Here is a 6671-nt window from a genome sequence, read left to right on the forward strand (position 1 = left end):
ATCCACAGCCAACCAGTGACAGAGCTGGGACTTCAGGTTTCCTGACTTCTTATCCAGTATTTTCTCTACTACACAAGGCCACCACTCTTACCAGCTCATGTAACCCCTTTCCTTTCCCTCAACTCTGCCCTGTCTGAGGACCCCTTCATTTAAGAAACTCCTTTGTAGACATTGATCAGTTTCCCCTCAAGTTTCGTCTTTGTATCTTTTTTCCAGGAGAGGTAATTTTTTTTTGTGGTCCACAATGATGTAAAAACAATGACTGCACACACCAAGGAGCCCACATATAACCTGCTGTTTCACTGCCCCACCTTAACCTTTGTGATCATCCCCCTCTTCCAGCCAGATTACCATTTTCTGGGATTCTACCCTTTCTAGTACCCTCCCTTGCCTTTTCCTCCATTCATCTTCTTCCTTTTTCTCTTATACTCCTTGCTTAGAACTCCCATTTCACCCCCAGTAGATACCTCTTTTTGGGTGTTGAGCCTCTATTTGTGCTGTTGGGGTCTTTCTTTCCTCTCTGCATTCACTGCCCTCAGCAACCACTTTCCAGGAGGAAGACTCTGAGACAAGAGTGGGAGTTCCTCTCCTGCACTTTCAGTCTTGAAACCTTTAGGAGGAAATGGCCCTAATGATTCCTGTGTCCCAAGCTTGCTGTGCACTCACTCCCCATTCTTCCCCTACCCCAACATCCCTGCCCCTCCAATCCATTGATATATTCAATTTAGCTTTTGCTACTCTAAGGAGAATGATTGAGAAAGAATATAGTATATAAAGTGATATAGGAATTGGATGATTCATACAGGAAATACAAGATTTTTGTCTCTACATCCTCATCAGATGGTCATGCAGTATTGAACAAAGGAACACCACTTGTTCCTTTCAAGAGATGGTGCTTTCATGTAGGATAATTTAATCATTAGAAACTTATCCCTCATGCTGAGTAAAAAAGTGTGTCTCCCTGTAATTCATCCTCAGAGGTCCTGGCTCTGCCTTGTGTCCAGACTGTCTAACACCTCTTCAAAGAAATATCCTCAGAAGACAGACATCACATCCTCATTAGTCTTCTCTTCTCCAAAATATACATTCTGAGTGTCTTCAGTCAGTCTTAAGGTCATGGCATCTGGGTCTCTCCTCAGTCTGTTCTTTAACTTCTGGGTGATTTATGGTTAATGGTGTATGTCTGACTAGGACAAAATATAGGAAGATAAGAGTTTTCTTATTCAAAATTCCATACTTATGTAACTGCAATTAAAATGGTCTTTTCTGTGGGTTTCTACTTTCCTTGACAATGTGCCTAACAAACTTCATTTTGATGGTTCTAGTCCATTACCTCAGCTTATAATGGATGATTTTTGAAATCCTGAATCAGTCATCTGGTAGTGTGATGTCAAGTCAGATAACCATGCAATCTTTGGGTCTATCCAAGTCCTGATTAAAAATATCGACAGGACAATGCTCAAACAGAATCCTACTTCATGCTGTTAGAGACCTACTGTTCGCAAAGCTCAGGGAAGACTTCATGGAAGAAGTAGGACATGAGCTGGACATTGGAGGTTTGGATAGAGTGAAGATATGATGTGCCTGGAGGGGAGGGTGCATGGTAGAGGGCATGGGAGATGATAAAGATTGCAGGAACAAATGTGTGGAAAGATACTCAAGATGTGGGGGGTCTGGTTATGGTAACAAAGATAATGATGTTGTGGCAGCAGCAGGAGGAGGTTGGTTTGTGTACTGAACAAGGTGGGAATTGCTATTGTGGCCGCCCCCTCTCCAATTCTTCCTGCAAGGTCCATTACCCTTGATATGTTGTAGGACCAGAAAACAGGTTTGAGGAGAGGCTCGGGACTACTCAAGTACAGCAGCAGGCTGTGGCAGTAGTTTTAACTGTGATGGTGTGGGGCAGCGAATCATCTACTGTTTCTCAGTGTCTGACCTGGGTTTTAGGGAGAACTCCTGTCTGGTCCTTTGACTTCCTGGTGCTTCTTGTACAATGGACCCATTAAGTATACATTCTTATTTCTCTAGATACTGGGACATACAAGTCTGTCCAGAAAGAGTCTAGCCATCTTTAATACAATGAGAACGGTTTGCATGACATGATATAAACTGGCAGCCAAGGAGAGTGGACTGGAATGTACACAAGTGAATGACAAGTTCACTCATCAGTTGGGGGAGGTTGACATCACTGAGTGAGCATGTGTACTGTGTGGCTGTCACATTTAAAATAACTGAGTGGGTAGAGCAACGAATCTGCATCAAATTTTGCATTAGGCTTGAACATTCCTCCACAGAAACTATTTGGGTAATTCAGAAGGCTGCAGCTATGGGCAATTGGTGATTGACAGCTTTATCACAACAATGCATCCACTCATGCATCATGTCTCCTGAAGAGTTTTTTGGCAAAATATCAAATCACCCAGGTGACTCAGCTCCCCTACAGCCAAGATTTGGTGCCCTGTGACTTCTGACTTTTCCCAAAACTAAAATCACCTTTGAAAGAAAAGAGATTTCAGACTGTCAATGACATTCAGGAAAATACAGTGGGGCTGCTGATGGCCATTGGGAGGACTGTGTGAAGTCCCAAGGTGCTTACTTTGAAGGGGACTGAGGTGTCACTGTTCTGTGTATGATGTTTCTTGTGTCTTGTATCTTCTTCAGTAAATGTCTCTATTTTTCATAGTCATTGGCTGGATACTTTCTGGACTGACCTCATATAATAGGTTCCCAAGGCCCACTTGCAATCACTGACTTTTGCTGGTCAACTCAGTTTGCCCTAAATGAATAAATACCTATTGACCATGAATTCTAAAGTTGCTTTAGGAGGTTCAGAGAATAACAACCCATGGTTGAAAAGATGACCTTATGATCTTCAAACTCAAAACCAGACTAGCCCCCCATAGACGGGGCAATGCTTAGGATGTGATCCCTCAGCTTGAAAGATGAGACAGCAGGGGTGCCACTTGCGTGTGATGATCAGATGGGTAGGATGCTTCTAGGTGAGGCAGCCCAAATTTTATTTCAACATGAAACTTGTTTATATTTTTACCATGTGAGATTCCAATCTCCATCCACTGGACAAGCTACCTGAAGTTAAATTATTTTCCAGGGTTCTGCCTTGGTGAGGTGACTCAGTTGTTTGGAGCATTGTCTTGTACAGCAAAATGTTGTGGGTTTGATTCCAGGTTAGGGCACATACATAATTTGTGGATGATTGATGTTTCTCTCTCTCACTCAAAATCAATAAATATGTACTTGGGTGAGGATAAAAAAATGAAAAAGGAAATGTGTTGTTTAAAAAAACAAATTGGTTGCCAGGCTTCTTATCAAAATGACAACTGGTGGTTCTGCCAAGAATGAGTTTGTGTCTGCCTTAGGAGGATGGCTGCTTAGCATTGGCTCAAGTGGATTTTTCTCAGTAATTTTACTTTACAAGTTATGGATTATATTAAATTTCTATTTATTCCAGATTCTAGGTACAATCACCAGTCTTAGAGACCATTTCCCACATTTCACAGAAAAATTGTTTTCCACAGAGCATTGTGTAACAGAGAATCAGTTGAGGTTTTCCCCCCTATTTCTTTCATTAACCTAGGACCCTCTCTCTTTCTCTCTCTGACTGGGAAGAGATCTTGTTTTCTTTTTTTTCCTATAATATATTTTGTTGATTATGCATTAAGCTGTCCTGTTTCTCCCCTTCATTCCCCTCCACCCTGCACACCCCCTCCCACCCACCCACACTCCCCCCTTTAGTTCATGTCCATGTGTCACAAGTTCTTTAGCTTCTACATTTCCCACGCTACTTTTGCCCCCCCCGTCTATTTTCTCCCCACCATCTATGCTACTTATTCTCTGTACCTTCTCCCCTCTTCTCCTCCTCCCACTCCCCTGTTGCTAACCCTCCACGTGATCTCCATTTCTGTGGCTCCACTTCTATTCTAGCTGTCGGCTTAGTTTGCTTTTGTTTTAGGTATGGTTGTTAATAACTGTGAGTTTGCTGTCCTTTCACTGTTCATAGATTTTGTCTTCTTTTTCTTAGATAAATCCCTTTAACGTTTTATATAATAAGGGCTTGATGATGATGAACTCCTTGAAATTGATCTTATCTGGGAAGCACTTTATCTGTCTTCCCATTCTAAATGAGAGCTTTGCTGGATAGAGCAATCTTGGATGTAGGTCCTTGCATTTCATGACTTGGAATACTTCTTTCCAGCCCCTTCTTGCCTGAAAGTTCTCTTTTGAAAAATCAGCTGACAGTCCTTTGTAGGTAACTGTCTCCTTATCTCTTGCTGCTTATAGAATTCTCTCCTTCATTTTAGTCTTGGGTAATGTAATTATGATGTGCCTTGGTATGTTCCTCTTTGGGTCCAACTTCTTTGGGACTCTCTGAGCTTCCTGGATTTCCTGGAAGTCTATTTCCTTTGCCAGATTGGGGAAGTTCTCCTTTATTATTTGTTCAAATAAGTTTTCCACTTGTTGCTCTTCCTCTTCCCCTTCTGGTACTCCTCTAATTCAGATGTTGGAACGTGTAGAGATGTCCTGGAGGTTGCTAAGCCTCTCCTCATTTTTTTGAATTTTGTTTCTTCATTCTTTTCTGTTTGGTTATTTCTGTCTTCCCTCTGATCCACTCCACTGATTTGAGTCCCAGTTTCCTTTCCATCACTATTGGTTCCCTGTGCATTTTCATTCATTTCACTTACTGTAAGCTTCATTTTTCCATACAATTTGTGACCAAAATCAACCAGTTCTGTGAGCACCTTGATCACCAGTATTTTGAACTGTGCATCTGATAGGCTGGCTATCTCTTGGTCGCTTGAAAGTATTGGCTCTAGGGCTTTGATTTGTTCTCCCATTTGAGCCATAATTTTTTGATCTGGTCAAGCCTGTTATATATGAGGGGTGGAGCCTTAGGTGTTCACCAGGGCGGGGCAACCCAGTGTCTGGGTTGTGATCCTGTATGTGGAGGTGGGGTCAGAGATGGAACAATGGCGCTAGCTCCGCTTTCTCTCAGATTTCAGTTTCTTCTGCTGCTTCCCATAAGCAAATTGTATCCTTCTGGTGCTGATTCCTGGGTAGGTGGACTTGTGTATGTTCTAGGACACTGTGGGTCTCCCAACAAACTTTCCAGTGAGGCTGGGAGTCTCTCCCGGCACCTCAACCCCCCACGAGTGTTTTCAATCAGTGCTTTTAGGCTTTATTTCTCATCACTGGGGCCCTGGGGTGTGCAGTCTGTCTCGCTGCCTGTTTTTGCCAGGTTTATCTGCATGCAAATGTGTGACTGAGTCAGCCAGAGGCCTTGCGTGCCTCACTGGGTCTGCTCGTTTACTCCCCATGCTCAGGTCTGCCAGCCACCACTTTTTCCTGCTTCGACCCCTCTCCACCAGCAGCTGACTCTGCCCCTTTTACCGGTCTGGATGAATGGTTGTTAAACTTCCGTACAGTTCAATGTTCTGTCTGTTTTGGTTGTGTTTTGTTCCTAAATCTTTGTTGTCCTTAATTTTGGTTGTGCAAGGAGGCACAGTGTTTCCACCTACACCTCCATCTTGGCCCTTGTTCTCTTCTTTCTCTGGGTGTTTCACACCTGTTCAGAACAGAGCTCCACAGGTCTCCACCTAATGAGGACTCAGCATGAGGAATAGTTAGGCATTCCTCTAAGTACTTAGAGAGAATAACAATAACATTTGCATACCATTTACCTATCTACAAACTCCTACAAGTTTTAACTTTAGTTTTACCTAATCTTTATATTTAATTTAACATTTAGTTATATTTAACCCTCAAATGCCTCGTGCAGGAAGTGTTGGCATCATCCCTGGCCATGCATTTGAGAGGATGAGGAGACAGAGTCATAGTTCTTCCCTCATGATTACAGGAAGAGTAGCTGGCAGAGTCAGGCTCTGAAGGCATCTTTTTGAAACCAAACCCGGGGCTGACTCCACCAGACCACAGAACCTTCTCTCAGAGATCTAGTTTTGCAAAAGACAGGCACTTACTTGGCTATCTAAGGGGAAAACTCTGCCTAAATCCTCTATGGGCCGTTTCTCAGGTATTCACTATGTGCCATGTACTGTGCTGAGCTCTTCACACACATCATTTCCTTTCATCATCTGCATAGTCTGTAAGTGTTATTTTTATCACATTATCACACATGTGGAAACTGAGCAGTAGTAGGAAGTAGTTGTGAGTGTTAACAGCTCACTCAGATACCAGAGACACAGAAGCACAACACAGGAAGTAGAGTGGTAAAAGTTCTCAGTGCTGGAAGCCAACACCCACGCACAACTCCTCTTTCATTAGCTAACAGGTTGGAGACCTGCAGAGAGGAAATGGGCTGCAGGTGTTGGGTAGACACAAGTTTACCTCAAGGTTAGAAGGGGCTATGTGTGTGTCTGAAAACCTCATCCTGGGGACAAGCTATGTGGCCAGGGCCAGAGAGTGAGGTGGGTGCTTCTCTCAGGTGCATGTCTCCTGAGTGCAGCTGAGCCCCAGCTGCAGGGGAGATGTGAAGATCAAGGAAGGTGGGATTCAGGCTCTGTTCTGGGAGCATTTTGTCTAACATAGGAGGGGAATGGACATATATATGCAAGTTTTCACACTCATATACACATGCCACTTGAGCACATATTCAAAGCAGTGTAATGAATACACTGAATTGATGAACCCAGTGTGGG

The sequence above is a fragment of the Sturnira hondurensis genome, unplaced genomic scaffold (genome assembly GCF_014824575.4).
Source record: "Sturnira hondurensis isolate 20B ecotype Veracruz unplaced genomic scaffold, ASM1482457v3 Scaffold0017284, whole genome shotgun sequence".
Classification (NCBI taxonomy): domain Eukaryota; kingdom Metazoa; phylum Chordata; class Mammalia; order Chiroptera; family Phyllostomidae; genus Sturnira; species Sturnira hondurensis.